The sequence below is a fragment of the Marmota flaviventris genome, chromosome 2, assembly GCF_047511675.1.
Source record: "Marmota flaviventris isolate mMarFla1 chromosome 2, mMarFla1.hap1, whole genome shotgun sequence".
In the NCBI taxonomy this organism is placed as follows: domain Eukaryota; kingdom Metazoa; phylum Chordata; class Mammalia; order Rodentia; family Sciuridae; genus Marmota; species Marmota flaviventris.
In genome coordinates, this window is record NC_092499.1 from 69134044 (window position 1) to 69150251 (window position 16208).

Below are 16208 nucleotides of genomic sequence, written 5' to 3' on the forward strand. Positions count from 1 at the left end.
GAGTCCAATGGCTACAGTGAAGAGCTCCAGGCTGGCGGCGGCAGCGAGGGCGCAGGGCAGTGAGCCTCAGAGTGGAAGGGTGACGAGAGGCTGGAATGGCCTCTGCAGTGGCTGTTCCAGGCCCTGGGTCTTGGTCCTGGCTGAGCGGCCTGTTCAGGAAGCAGCACGAGGGGGGTGGCAATACCCAGGCAGCTGCTGAGGACCTTAGGCTGCCCACACCTGCCTCGCCTGGCACTGGCCATGAGCCCGCCGGGTGGCTGCTCGCCCCATCCCCGATGTGGCCTCTGCAGGGGAACTAGGCCATCTGCCAGGTGGGGCAGCCTTGGGAGAGGACCCCCACCTTCCTAAGAGACATCCCACCTGGGCTGTAGGGGGGAGAGCAGAGGAACTAGGACCTCTTCATCCTCAAAGTGCATTTCGGATTGGAAGCATTTCCTCTCAGAACTGGAACAGGACAAGGATGCCCTCTCTCACCTTCTACTCTACATAGTCCCTGATACTCTAGCCAGAGTTTAAACTATACTGCTGTTTAAACTCCACTACAGCTTAGACTACATGACAGAGCTGTAGATGAAAGAAATTAAAGGGATAGGAATAGGGGAAGAAGAACTCAAACTATCCCTATTTGCTGATGACATGATTCTACACATAGAGGATCCAAAAAAACTCCACCAGAAAACTTCTAATATTAACAAATTCAGCAATGTCACAGGATATGAAATCAATATCCATAAATCAAATGCATTTCTATCTATTAGTGATGAACCCTCTGAAAGAGAAATTAGGAAAACTATCCCATTCACAATAGCCTCAAAAATGAAATATTTGGGTATAAATTTAACAAAAGAGATGAAAGACCTATACAATGAAAACTAAAGAAAGAAATTGAAAAGACTTTCAAGATGGCGGACCAGAGGGAAGCAGCATCTGTGTTGCTCTGTGACCCAGATCTCTCCTAGTAGGAATTCTGCATCTCTTGAGAGTGTTAGAGGCCCCTGTACAGCTTTCTCTCTACAGAAATGACCAGCGCTGTGACCTTGCACAAGACTCTGGGCCTCAGTGTCCGAGCAGGACCCAAAGCCAAAGTTGCAGTTCACTTAAGACTCGGCCAGCGCCTTAGCAGAACCACCTACCAACACATCTGCAGACCACCGAGACTCCGCTCCACTCCCATGCAGGTCACTCAGCTGCTACCTCCCCACAGCACAAGGCCATCAGTTCCCCTGACATCACCAGACACCCCGGCTCTGGAAGCACACCGACTACATCTTGGAAAGCATTCCTTGCCATTTTGAGGTGGGCGTGGCTATCGGATCCGTCCCCTTTTGAGCAGGTACCTGATTCCAATTCCTCCCTCATGGAATTAATATTGTCAAAATGGCCACACTATCAAAAACCTTATACAGATTTAATGTGATTCCAATTAAAATCCCAATAACATTCCTCATAGAAATAGAAAAAGTAATCATGAAATTCATTTGGAAAAATAGACACAGAGAAATCCTTATTGACAAAGCAATCCTTAGCAAGAAGAGTGAAGTAGGAGACATCACAATATCAAACCTTAAACTATACTACAGATCTGTAGTAACAAAAACGGCATGCTATTGGCACCAAAATACACATGTAGACCAATGGTCCAAAATAGAAGATACAGAGAAAAACCCACATAAATGTAGTTATCTCATTCTTGCCAAAGGTGCCAAAAACATACATTAGCTAAACGATAGCCTCTTCAACAATGGTGCTGGGGAAACTGTAAATCCATATGTAGCAGACTGAAATTAAACCACGATCTCTCACCTTGCACAAAACTCAAAGTAGATCAAGGACCTAGGAATTAGACCAGAGACCCTGTACTTAAGAAATAAAATCAAGAATTAATAATGGGATGGATTCAAACTTAAAAGCTTCTGCTCAGCAAAGGAAACAATAATATGAAGAGAGAGCTCACAGAGTGGGAGAACATCTTTACTACACGCACATTAGATAAAACACTAATTTCCAGGATATATAAAAAACTCAAAAACTTCAACACCCAAAGAATAAATAACCCAATCAATAAATGGGCTAAGGAAATGGACAGACACTTCACAGAAGAAGATACACAGTCGATCAACAAATATATGAAAATATGTTCAACTTCACCAGAAATTAGAGAAATGCAAATCAAAACTACTCTAAGACCATCTTACTCCAGCCAGAATGGCAGTTAACAAGAATACAAGCAACAATAAGTGTTGGTGAGGATGTGGGGGGGAAAGGTATACTCATACATTGCTAGTGGCATTGCAAATTGGTGCAACCACTCTGGAAAGCAGTATGGAGCTTCCTCAAAAAACATGGAATGGAACCTCCATTTGACCCAGAAATTCCACTCCTCAATCTATACCCAAAAGACTTAAAATCAGCATACTAGAGTGATGCAGCCACATCAATGTTTATAGCAGCTCAAGTCACAGTAGGTAAACTGTGGAACCAACCTAGAAGTCCTTCAAGAGCTAAACTGATAAAGAAAATGTGGTATATGTGCACAATGGAATCTTAGCTTTAAAAGAGAATAAAATTATGACACTTGCAGGTAAGTGGATGGAGTTGGAGAATATTATGTAAGTGAAAAAAGCTAATCCTCAAAAACAGCAGGCTGAATGTTCTCCCTGATAAGTGGATGCTGATCCATAATGAGGGGGGCAAGGGAAGAATGGAGGAACTTGGGGCAAAGGGGAAGGATAGGAGGGACGGGCATGGGGTAGGAAAGAGGGTGGAATGAGAGGGATATCATTACCCTAGGTACATGCAGGACTGCACATATGGTGCAACTCTACATCGTGTTCTACCAGAGAAATGAAAAGCTGTGCTCCATTTCTGTACAATGAACCAGAGTGAATTCTGCTGTTATGTACAACTAATTAGAGCTAATTAATTTTTTAAAGTACATTTCTTTGTCTAAGGGTGGCAGAAGACCAAGACCAAGGACGGCACGTCTTGGGGTTCCCTCTGCCATCTATGCCCTCCACTCTTGTCCCGCCCCAGGGATGCGCTTTGAGGGGGAGGATTTGTAGCCCCACCCCCCACTGCCTCTGCTCTCAGTGGCCACAGCCCAGGAGAGATGTCGCTGGGGAGGGTGGGTGTCCTCTCCAAAGGCTGCCCCGGCTGGCAGCGGGCCTACTCCCCCCGCAGAGGCCGCAACCCAGGGAGGGGCAGGGCGAACCCGGGGTGGGGCGAGCTGCCACCCGGGGGGCTCAGGGCCGGTGCCAGGCGCCACCTGCGTGCGCAGCATAAGGTCCTCAGAGGCTGTGTGGGTACCGCCGCCTGCCGTGTCCTGCTTCCTGAGCAGGCAGGCCCTGCCAGGAGCAAGACAAGTGGCCTGGGGAAGCCACAGCACAGGGCACCCCATCCTCTGGTCGCCCTCTGACTCTGAGGCCCGCTGTCCTACGCTGTCGCTGTCGCCACAGCCAGCGCTCCACACTGTGGCCACTGGAGTCCCGACCTGGCCACCAGAAATGCTGCCAACACCTCCACTGCACTGGAAGCAGACTCCCGCCACCGCCAATGGATGAGGATGCTCCTATTTGGACGCCTATTTCCATGCAGCCACCGATTCAACTGGACTCCCCAAAGGGCCTTAGGGCGCCTAGGCTCGCTGATGAATGCCCTGCCCGCAGAGGGATGCCGCTGGTTGCTGGGAACCTCCAATGTGGAACCCTAATGTGGAACGTTGAGGATGACTGCTGTTCGCTTCCACCCTGCAACTGGACTCCTCCATAGGTGGCGCCTACACCTCCAGGCTTGGGGAGGGTGTGGGCACCCCATTTTATCTGTGCCACCTGTTCATCCTGCCAGGGGATTAATTCACTAATTGGCTTTAGGCTCTCATAACAGGATCATTTCCCCTCTAAACCTTCTTGCATTGTCTCACCCATGAGCTTTTGGGGGACACCGAGAAACTCAACCATATCGCGTCTTCATCAGATAGCTTAGCAAGATCTTCTTCATGACTTGCTGTAGCTTCTACATCAGCACTTGCTGCTTCACCCTGCACTTGTCTTATATGGAGATGGGCCGCTTGCCTCGAACATCATGAACCAAATTCTGCCACCTTCAGACATCTTCTGGAGCTTTCTCCCTTCTCTTGGCATCAGAAAAATCTAATGTTTTGGTCTTATCTGGATGCGGTTTTGGCTTAAGGGAATGTGGCTTGTTTCATCTGTTCTCCAGACTATGAAAACTTTATCCCTATCAGCTGTTTTGCTTTCTTATCATTCACATATGCCCTGGAGCAGCACTTTAATTTTCTTTATGAACATTTCCCTTGCATTCTCATTGGGACTAACTATTCAAGAGGCACAGCTTTTTTTTTTTTTTCTTTTCTTTCTTTCTTTCTTTCTCTTTTAAATAGTTTTAGATCAACAGCATGCCTTTCTTTGTTTAGTTGTTTTTTTTTTTTTTTTTTTTTTTTTTTTTGTAGTGCTAAGGATTGAACTCAGTGCCTCATACATTCTAGGCAAGCACTGAGCTACAGCCCAGCCAAAGGCACAGCTTTCTATTTGGTATGCAAAACATGGAACTCTTCCTTTTATTCCAACTGTTCAGTCCATTACAGAGTAATTAACTGGTCTAACTTCAATATTGTTTCTTAGGGAATGAGAAGAAGGTGAGTCATGATCTGTGGAGCAATAAGAAGACACATATTAAGTTTGCTGTCTTATATGAACAGGGTTTGTAGTGTCACATGACATCTAACCTAGTTAACATCACAGAACACTGTAGGGGATAAAATGCCCTGAAATCCTCACCACCCTTTAGGCAGTCATCTCTGCTCCATGCACAGGGGCCCCACAGGTCCCCTGTGCTCTAAGGGGGCTCCATCTTCAGCTATTCAGTGCTGGGGGTGGCACAGCCTGGTGAATGGATTGAGCACTATTGTGTCAACATAAATGTTTGTTACTAAAATACTTACAATGCCATCCCAGACATTTAAAAAAAAAACCACCATCATAAAAAATAAAATAGACAGTTTTAGTGGGAGGAGGCGGATAGCTGTGGTGGGGCATCTGGCACAATGCGCAGGTGCTCACACGTGGGAGGTGCCCTCAAGGACTTTAGAACTAGGGCAGCGAGAAAACATTCTAGGAGAAGTGGAGGCTTCTGGTCTAACCGTTTCTTGACCCCCTGCCTCTGGCATTTGTGTGTGTGTGTGAATTTTATGTAGCTGCCAGGGAAGATGGCTGACTTTGAAAGAATGGGATGGCAGCTTGGGTCACCACCTGTACCAACTGGAAGATAATGATGTAAAGGGCCTCTCCTTCAGCTGGAACCTCCCAAGGCCCCCTGCATGGGGAGCTTCCCAGAGAGTGTCCAAGCAGGTCACATGCAGCAGAGCAAAGGGGGCAAAACTGTGAGGCACATGTGTGGGTAGGATTCTCCCCTCACTTTCTCTCCAGTCTCTATACAAAAAAGCACGGGCAATCCAGGCTGGGACTGGCTGTGCTGGAGAGGGATCCTCACAGGGCCTGGCTCTGGGCTCCAGCCACGCCTCTCTTCCTTGGGTACCCAGAATCCCACCACAGCTTGCTTTGTTCCTTCTACAGAGTAAGCCCCAGACCTCTGTCCTCTGCTGGGAAACAACAGGGTAGACCCTGAGGTCTGCCCAGCCATCCTCTACAACAGCCCCCCAAGTGACCACTCTCGAGACAGCAGCCCTCCCTCTTGGCCCAAAGACCACTCACTTCTTGTCTTGAAGGTACTCCTCCTCAACATATGGCTGGAGGCGTCCATACCTAGAGAATACCAGGAGGCTGTGACCTCTAATATCCTGTGTCCCTCATCTGTCGAGATGCCTGGTGGACTTGACTAACTTACTGACGATAACGGGAGCTCAGGAGGGCTGGGAGAGTTTGTCTGCACGGATTCCTAAATGATAGGCCAAGTACCTGCCAAAGGTAGGTGCTTCATATATATTTGAGCCATGAATGAACCCAACCACCTGCTGCCTGGCTACCTCAGGGCCAGGACCCTCTCAGTTGACCCCAGGGGTCCCTGCTCTGTCTACAGGCAGGTTGGAACCCTCCCAGATGCAACCCACAGACTCCTTCCCAAATGTGGAAACTGCTTTTCCTGAGGCCTCAGAAGAGTGAGGTCTGAGGCAGAGAACTTCCTCTCAGGGAGGGGACAGGCCCCCAGGGAAAGGCCAGAGCCATCGCCAGCCTGTGTCCCAGGACCACTCTGAGGCAAACACTCCTAGGGCTCATCCTACTTGGATTTCTAAACACCCAGGCAGAGTTCTCCTCTGAAAAACCCTACTTTCCTCAGAGCTGACGGAGTTTCAGAGTGATGCCCGGCATTCCCAACACCAGGCCAGGAGATGGCCATGGGCCAGGGCTTGGAGGTGATACACACCTTTTACCCAGCAGCTCCAGAGCCTTCTGGGTACTGGCCAAATCTTGGTACAAATACAAAACCCCATGGACATAGGGGGTGTTACCCTGCTGCAGGGCAGGCACCAGGCCATCCTCGAGCTCCCAGAGAAGTACTGTGAGGGTTTCCATAAGACAGGACACATCCACTGATGAGCCTTGGTCATCTTCTCCCTAGGATGGGCAATCAAAGAGGGACATTTCAACAGGAAAACGGTAGCCATTTGCAAAAGGAATCACGGCCATACGTCAGGGGAAATCAAAATATTTTCCCTCCATATTCTCAGGAGACATCACACACACACACACACACACACACACACACACACACACACTAACCTGGTGAGATCTGGCACTTTTGAAAGGGGAATCTGAATGTGGGTTAAACTATGGACACGTGTGGTGCCCTGTCCTGTCTCACTTCTGGTCTCCTTGGGAAAAATTGCCAGAGTCGTTGGGACACAGCGCTGACCCAGCACCTCCACACTCAGGAAAAGCCCTGAGGCTTAAGCACCCACAGATCTGTAGACAACAAGAACTCATGGCTCTGGGCTTGCTGTCTCAACACCAGTGAGCAGACTGGGACTGTTTGTGGACTGTGAGTGCCTAGCTACCAGGGTTCCAAGTTCTGTGAGTTCCATGGCCAAGGAAGTGAGGTCACTATCTCAGGAAGTCCTTTGCTGAATCCCTTTCTTACACAAGATGGTTCCAATGGCCCACTGGGATGCAGTCTTCCCATGACATAGGCACAGGTGGACCCAGTTACACCAACACACCCTGGATCAGGCCCTCAGACAGGCCCGGGTGTAGCCAGCTCCCTTGGTTTGGGGAGACAGAGCTTGGTTGAGACCCTTCCCCTTCTTGTGGGTATGTGTGTGGCCCTGAGGAAGTCATTGTGCCTTGCAGGGCCTCCATAGCTTCTCAACATGTTCCCAGGGGTCATTCTAGCATCTGCTTTAGAGGTTGTCATCAGGGACATGTGCCCACACATACATGGACTCCCTGAGAAACACTTATCCAGGAGTCATGCGTCTCTAATGCACAAATATACAGATCACATGACATAGGAAGTTAAGGGACAAAGGATGACATCCAACTTTACCATGACCTGAGTCCCACAGTGACAGAGGGAAAGTCAGCTCCTCTCTTGGCCATGGTCCCCACTCTGTACCACTGGAGGGTTATTTTCAGAGATAGCCTCCCCTTTGCCATAGAATTCTAATTCCTGTGCGAAATCAAATTGCCCCAATGTCTCTTCCGATCGTATGATGGGGTACACTACAGGGGATTTCAAACACCACAGCATCCTGTGCCCAAAGCCTGTAGCTCCCTCCTCTCTCAGTGGATCCACATCAGCATCTGGTTTCTAAGAAACAGAAATCAACAAGCCTCATGGGGTATCACTTCCAAGTTTGAGTCACGGGAAGTCTAACTTAGTCTGGCTCCACAGGCCCACAGCAGAGGGCACTGCTGAAATTCCAGAGGTTTGTGGGGAAAGTTGGTGGGGCAGCAGGCAGAGACCTGAGGACCCCATGAAATGGCAAGGAGGTGGCATTTCTGTGCCTCCATTTCTACACGCCTCCCATAGGTGAAAATGCTAGGGCTAAAAAATTCACTGATGCACAAAACATATAAGAAGCAAGGATGGTGTGGAATGGCCAAGAATTTGTTCCATAGCATGGCCACGACCACGGAAACGGACTTCTCTATCTCCATGTCTTTAGGGAAAGGCAAAGCCACTTCCTTTTGTTTTGTGTGCAGTTTAAAGCAACAGTTTCCTCCTATTCTTCCAACTAAACTTTGGAGGCAAGATCCCAGTAGTATGAACAAAGAAGCATCTCAGAGGCAATAGTACTCAATAGCTGAGGCTACTGGAGCAGAGAGAAGGACAGACAATTCAGCTTTGAGGTCTGGAAAGGGAATAGGAGACCAGTCCCTGCAGGGGACACTCACAAACCTAATGCATGTTCACTGAGCGCCCTGTGCTCACTGTTGAATGGAACATGAGGAGCTGATGTCTTTCCATCTCCTAAGGAACTTCCAGATTTAGCTAGCCATCCCAGGAGACTCAGGACCATCATCCTTGTGCACACAGAGCTAAGTGGCTGCTCATTACCTTCCCACCAAAGGTGAGAGGCAGGTGATGCTAAGTTCTTTGAACTGATACTGAATTGAAAAATATTTTAATTGTATATGCTCTCCTGAAAATACCAGTAAATTCATCAGCTTCAAATTACTATAAGAAAGAACTAAAGGGGAGAAGATATGTTAAGCAAAGTAAAGATATGACAAGAATTCAACTTCCAAATGACCTAAATGCACTTGCAGCTTCTGTGCTATTTCCTGTTGCTTATAATACATAGCAGGTTTCATATGTGCTGATGGTGCCTTACAGGCTCCTGGCCTAACAGGAGAGGATTTCCTCACACTAGAGCAGCTTCACCAAGCATCTGGATTTACACAGCTGCAAATTTTGAAAAGTAACACTAAATGATATCTCTCAAGATAAAGATGTCTGCTCAAAAACAAATATTAAAACTAGATAAAATTCTACTAGAATACAAAAATGTAGAAACTACGATGACATAACAAAATATTTATTAAACTCTAAGCATGTTATTTATTGACCCCCAAACAAATATTCCTATAGCATTTCTAAAAGACATCATCCTTATTCTTCCTTGAATTGCTTCTATCCATCAGAAAGATGCCATGTTCTTAAGGCTGGTTGATTTATTCCCTTCAAATGTGAATAAAAACCCAAATCTCAAAATTCCACAAAACCATTTATAAGAAGGGAAAATGTCCTTCATCCAATTCACAATGCAGCTGAAAAAAATCCCAATAAAACCAGAAACAGCCTATGAGAAGGTTTCATAAGAATTGCAATTAGCTATACAATGATATACAGAAACCAGTTTTTTAAACACTTGAAAGTGCTCCTCAGCCACATCAGAAGCAACTAAGATATTTATTTACCACCTATTAACTCAATTTCCACAAGGAAAAAAAAAATCTTCCTCATGCTAAACACGATAGATGAAGGAAATGCAATGTCAAAGAACAGCTCTCTTTGGTCATCAGCTCTGCGCTTCCCAGTTCACACTGAGGTTGACTTTCATCTTGCCCACATGGACCAGGACACTTAATTAACACACAGTCAGGGAGCCTGCCCTAGAAGGCTACTACTCCCCAGAGACTAGTACATGTGCTCCTTTGGCCTTCCTGACACTAACAGGTTATGAACATCCTTTCTTCTTAAAGAATAGGCTGATGGTGCTGGGGTTTGGGTCAGTGGTAGAGTGCTTGCCTAGCATGTGTGAGGCACTGGGCTCAATTTTCAGCACCACATATAAATAAATAAAATAAAGGTCCATTGACAACTAAAAAACAATATCAAAAAAAAAAAAAAAAAAAGAATAGGCTGCTGAACACAGCACATCAGCTGTTTCATGTGAGTACTGATATCTATTAGTTGTTGATATCTGTCCCATTCCCAGGGTTACCTGCTATTAAAAGGCAAGCTCACTGGGGAAGCACTGAGGACTCCTATCATAGCCTCCTGCTGAAAACCTCTATTGAACTCCTGCTTCAATCCTAAGCCTGCTGCTTCCCCAAACACAAGTCTATTGCATGATTTTACAAAGAGGGGGAACTGATGGAAATCACTGAGGGGCTGGAACACCTGAAGAAGGTCAGCCTGGCAAGTGACTAGGTCCTCTTCCAGTCTGACCTCTTTGGAACAATTTGGAAGAAAATGATTTCTAGACAAGTCACTTGATAACAAATTTATAGTTTCATATTTGAAAGCACCACCAACGAAAGCTTTAGTTACCAGTCAAGATATGCAGTTCACGGGTATGTCATTATGAGAAGTAACCAAGAAAAGGGTTGTGGCTGAACTCGGACCATAGAGAACCCTCAGTGATCCACAGTGGCATTGGGCAGGGGGAGAGGTAGGGTCAATATGGGTAAATTCAATGCTCAGGACAATATTAAGAAGACTGTTAGATTAATTCAAACTATAATCCCCAGCCCTTTACAATAACAAACCATCCATTTAAGATCCACTCTCCCTCCTCCTGGCCATTTCCTAACAAAAGTACTAAGAGGCTCAGATCTGGCCAAAATGAAAGGCCCAGCAGTGCTTGGAGGCACACACCCGTAGTCCAAGCATTGGGGAAGATGGGACAGGAAAATATGGAGTTCAAAACTAGCCTCAGCAAGCTAGAGAGGTCTGAAGCAACTTAGCTAGACTCTGTCTCTAAATAAACATATTTTTTAAAAAAAGTCTGAGGATGTGTCTTAGTGGTTAAGAACCCCAGGTTCAATATCTGGTATAAAAATAAATAAATGAATGACATCAAATTTTCAGTCCTCCGGATGGTTCTGTATTTTCAGCAGTGCCCATCAGGAACCATGGCGATGAGGTTACCTTCTAGAAAGCCAATCACATTATATATTCCCACATCCAATACTGCTCAAAAACCTGTTCCCCTGGTTTGGATTCATCTCAATGAAATGCCTGACTGTGCCAGCAATGCTCCTGTGCAACGACTGTGAAGCACTTGACAACTACTACACTCAAGGCAGGCAAGGCTGGCATCCTGCACCTTTGGGTTCAAAGGCTGGAGAGTCCAGGTTCTGGCAGGGACTGCCCTGGCTTATTCTCCTTTGTGGGACTTTCCAGGACTTGGGCACCATGGGTCCAGCTTAGGACCTGCTAAGACACCCTAGCTATGGGTGCTTCTAATTTTACTGCCATCTCCAAAGTCATCCGAAGCAGAAACCCCTACGATCAATGCAGGGGACCAACACCATTTCCAGAAAGGCACTTGAAAGTCCATGCTGTGGAATCACTGGCTTCTACGACTACAGACCTCCCTCCAGATGTGATACTGGCCTTTGGAGCACTGAGCATCTGCTCCAAAAGAAGAGAAACTCCAAGCCCAGACAGCAAGCCTGGAGCATGAAAACCTGCAGCACCTCTAACCAGAATACCTCCAGTGACCAAGGGACAAAAGACAAGCAGCAAACATGAGCAGGGAGTCACCAATGCCCCTCCATTTAATGCTTGACACAAAGGCCACCCAAGCAGAAATCGAGGGGCCAGCACCACCCCAGAAAGACCAACTTGCATGACTATGCCCTTGGCAGTGTCCTCAGTGGAACCTGAGAGCAGAGAACCTGGGAGCAGCCTGTGGGTAATGAGCATCTCCTTTCTAAGAGGAGGGACCCTCGAGCACCAGACAGACCTATGAGGCAAGCTTGGGCCTGACTCTCTGTGGCCCCCACCACCAGAGTATTTCCATGGTGACCAAGTTACACAGGACAAACAGCAACCATGATCTTGGAGCCACCTAGGCCCCTCCTTTCAGTGCCATCCCCAAAGGGCCCACCCAAGCAGAAATGCCCAAGTTTGCCTCAGGGCACCAGCACCACCATGAGCAAGGCTGCATCTAGGTGCACATCTGTGCTGGCCTCTCAACCTGGCAGCTCAGCTGGACCAGCCACCAGGGGCCTGTGGGGTCCAAGAGAAAACTCTTTTGCTAAGATGACATCCACCTTCTCCCACATGGGACCTGGTGGCAGACTGCTTAGATGCATAGCACAGGTCTCACCCTGACCTCTGTGATCCTGGGGCAAAGTGGAGGCTCAGAGACATGATGTCCCCTTCCCTCTCACTTCCTGGCAGCTTTGCCCTCAGAGTTGGGTAGCAGGAGGCTTTCATTTTACTTGGCTCTCTGGTCAGGCTCCTCACTACTACAGAGGCCCTGTCCTGGCTCTCTGGTTTCCTTGTTGTTTGAGCATCTGGGAGTTCTCTGTCCTTAGGCCATTTGCTTGGATGGGGAAATTTGAAATTGGCTTGTGGTCCAGATAATGAGAAGGGATATGAGGTGCACAGAGGAACCACAATGTTTGGAAGGTCTCCTTCATAATATGTAAGTATAGGAAATATTAAGCCCAGACTACTCACTAGAAAGAATTTTCACAGAGTGCTCTGCTTATAGCTATAAATCTGTGACCAAGAAAAAATTATTTTCCCACTCTAACAGAGCATGGCCTCTGTATGGGCCAGAATCAAGAGAAAAATGGCCTTTAAGGAGGTCACTGAATTATTAGTCTTATGCAAATAGAATTGTTTTGTCAAAGACCAGGAAAATGGGATGAAATACGTAATTTTTTTATTCTACATAAATAAGCCTGTTCTAGACTCCTGGTGGGAAGACCTCCAGAAGCCTCTGCCACCTGGTGGGGGAGAGTGGAGAGCCACAGGGTGGGGTGGGTGAGCTGAGCCAGTGAGGTGCATGGGCTGCAGTCCTTCAGGGACCCTCAGTTGACCTTCACAAGAGAATCACAGAGGACAGGGTGGCTGAATCAGGAAGGCTGGAGGGATTTTCAGGTAACTTTAAAATAAATCTCACTGTGGGGAAGTGGGGCAAAGAGGAGGTGAGTCAGATGCCCCTTGGCTACCACTGGACAAAGGGGAGTGAGCAGAGGAAGGGTGTGCCACCCTGCCTGCCTCAACGTTGCCTGGGGTTATGGAGCTTGGGGCAGAGGCCTTCACAGGCCCACATTCCCAGCTACCTAGACCACTGGACCTTGAACCCAGATTCCTGAAGGTGACAGGAGCCAGGGGCTCACCTCCTGCCAGGTACCATCCTGCATGTTCCAGCTGCTACCAGCAACTCAGGTTTCAAGCTCCAACCAGGTCATCACCCCCTTATAGAAGCTTCCTAGACTTTTTATACCCCAAGTGGGGACCATGTGGTGCCCCATCCATGTTCTACTAACACCTCTTCTTGTTACTTGTCACAAGAACCCAAACTGTCATTCAGTCGCTCAGTGTTTCTCCAGTGTCCCCTGCATGCCAAGTGACATAGAAAGACATAAACTAATCCATGTGAATGAATAGACAGTGACAACCTGAGGCCAGTTCTCTACAGCAAAAATCCTTGGTCCTCTGAGAACAAATAACCAAAAACCAGGCCTGACAGGGTAGTAGAGAGTGCAGGGAGGGCTTCCTCAAGGGGGTGATGGCCCAAGATCTGAAATAGAAGTAGAAATTACTTCTCTGGGCCTCAGTTTCTCCAGCTCTAAAGCAGGGAGATCCTGTGTGTCACCCACCACTGCCCCTACAGAGCCGACCTGGAGTTCAAGTTAAGACAGATGTGGGGACAAGGTGCAGGGAAAAGAACTACATGGAAATGGCCAGCAGCTTTGAGCTTTTTGTCTTGTTATGGGCGAGGCAGGGAGGAGGTGAGAGCTGGGAGGGGTGGAATAGGGTCAGTGGAGGTGGTGAGAAGGGAGGGTTTGGGGAAGTTCAAGGCACAGACTCAAAGACAGTTGGAGGATGGAGCAGGGAGGGGTGGTGTCTCCCTGCCAGACCTGGCTCTTTCCATGGTGTGGCCCAACCTTCTTTTCCTTCTGAATCCTGTCCCCCTCCATCCCTGCACCCCCAGCTGCTCACAGGTCATTCCTCTGCCTGACCCACACACTCCCGCTGCCTGGCCTTGCTCATGCAGTCCCCTCACTCGATCCCCTCCCTCTCCTATTGGTCTCCCCCTCTGGACGAATTCCCCAGCCACACCCATCTCTTCATTCTTCTCTGAGCCCCCCACCCCAACTTGATGGGTCCCCCCCTTCCAAGCTCCCGGCATCAGGCCTCCCCTGCAGGGTTCTGCACATGAGGCTCTGGAGCCAGATTTCCAGAATTCTAGTCCCAGCTCTTCCAGGCAGGACCTTGACTAACTCATAATTCATGTCCTTTCCCAGAGCCTCACCTTTACCACCAGGGAAATGGGTGATATGATTCCCTCTGTAAATATATGCAGCCTGGTTCATGGAGGTATTGATGCTCCGAGGTGGAATTCAGGGTGCCTGTAAGAGGGCGCCTTTTGGCACTTAAAGGAGTGGCCCTCGTGGCTCCAAGAACAGGGTTGGTTTTTGTCCCCTGTAAAGTGACCACTATAGGGATGGTCTAGTTAGTGGCGCTGAATATGTCGAAGCCCCATTTACCCTGTAAATGCTGTCTCATGCTTCTCTTTCCTTCACTTGGGGAGGAGATGAACAGAACCCCAAAGACAGATATGAGCTCCGGGAGCTAGTTTGGGCTCCCAGGTTCCTGGATTGCATGGGGACAAACTTACAAGTCAAGGTGGCCTTTCTGAAGGTGGTGATGGTTCCTCCCAGGAGAGCTTCAGGGGTTCTGCACGGTCAGGCTTTGGGGGACGGCATTAATTGCACAAACATCAGTGGTTGCTTGCCCTGGTTTGTATTTTGCCTTCTCTCCCTTGGTCCTCATGGTGGTGCTCTGCCTAGGGGCAGGCCCTGGAGCTGTTCTGTCCCAAGCTTGCCCCATGGTGTTCTCTGGTTTTGGGGGTCCCTCTACTTTTTTAGCAGATGCCCATTTCTGCCATGGGAGACGGAAGAACTGGGGACAAATCTGTCCTCCAAGTTGCAACTGAGGCAACTGACACTGGCAGCATTAAGGGGGATGAAACTTGGTTGTCCCATGCTGACTGGGACTGCCTGTTCTTGGGACAAACACTGGTCCCAGGCCCTGGCCTCTGAGTAGCAGCTGCAGAGGCTGATGGACTAGTTGCTCCAGTGGACTTGCAGCCTGGCTGCCAGCAGAATGTGTGTGGGTGCTGGCACGGGCCCCCATGGTGGGATTTCTATGTCTGTCAGCACCAAGGGCTGAGTGGGTTGGGCTGCCCAGGCTGGGGGCCTGCTATCAATGGTGGGAATGGAGCTACCCCTGGACCTGGAGCTCCCAGGTGTCCAAACTACTGACAGCTGGCAGAGGTGGGGGCTCTGGGCTTCTTCCTGTCAGAAACCCCAGGTGGGATGGTGGCTCCAGGGATGAGGGGCTGCTTCCCACGGGGAGCGTGTTTCTTTACCTTTCAAGATGGCCGACTGAGGAATCAGACCAGAGACTCTGCGTCTAATAGAAGATAAAGTTGGTCCTCATCTTCATCTCGTGGGGGCAGGCCCCAAATTCCTTGATAAGACTCCTATAGCACAAGAGTTAAAACCAAGAATCAACAAATGGGACGAATTCAAACTGAAAAAGTTTTTTCTCAGCAAGAGAAATAATATGCGAGGTGAATAGGGAGCCTACATCCTGGGAACCAATTTTTACCCCTCAAACATCAGATAGAGCTCTAATCTCTAGAGTATACAAAGAACTCAAAAAGTTAAACAACAAAAAAGCAGATAACCCAATCAACAAATGGGCCAAGGACTTGGACAGAAACTTCTCAGAAGAGGACATACAATCAATTAACAAATACATGAAAAAATGCTCACCATCTCTAGCAATCAGAGAAATGCAAATCAAAACCACCCTAAGATACCATCTCACTCCAGTCAGAAAGGCAGCCATTATGAAGTCAAACAACAATAAGTGCTGGCGAGGATGCGGGGGGGGGGGGGGGGGGGGGGGGGGGGGGGGGGGGAGGTACACTCATACATTGCTGGTGGGACTGCAAATTGGTGCAGCCAATTTGGAAAGCAGTATGGAGATTCCTTGGAAAGCTGGGAATGGAACGACCATTTGACCCAGCTATTCCCCTTCTCGGACTATACCCAAAAAGACCTAAGAAGAGCATACTACAGGGACACAGCCACATCAATGTTTATAGCAGCACAATTCACAATAGCTAGAATGGGGAACCAACCTAGATGCCCTTCAATAGATGAATGGATTTAAAAAATGTGGCATTTATACACAATGAAATATTACTCAGCACTAAAAAATAACAAGATCATGGCATTTGCAGGGAAATG

At 48.1% G+C, this 16208-nt stretch overlaps 1 long non-coding RNA gene across 2 annotated transcripts; it reads right to left on the bottom strand.

Annotated features, from left to right (window-relative positions):
- Window positions 1-4558: 4558 nt before the first annotated feature.
- LOC139704706 (uncharacterized) lies at window positions 4559-14636 on the bottom strand. 2 transcript variants are annotated; one of them, XR_011706636.1, is made up of 4 exons: window positions 14567-14636; window positions 6400-6590; window positions 5730-5780; window positions 4559-4666 (listed from the first exon to the last, which is right to left on the bottom strand). It is a non-coding gene; the product is annotated as an uncharacterized lncRNA (long non-coding RNA). The 2 variants fall into 2 exon arrangements; XR_011706635.1 differs by lacking the exon at window positions 14567-14636 and adding an exon at window positions 14201-14289.
- Window positions 14637-16208: the final 1572 nt, after the last annotated feature.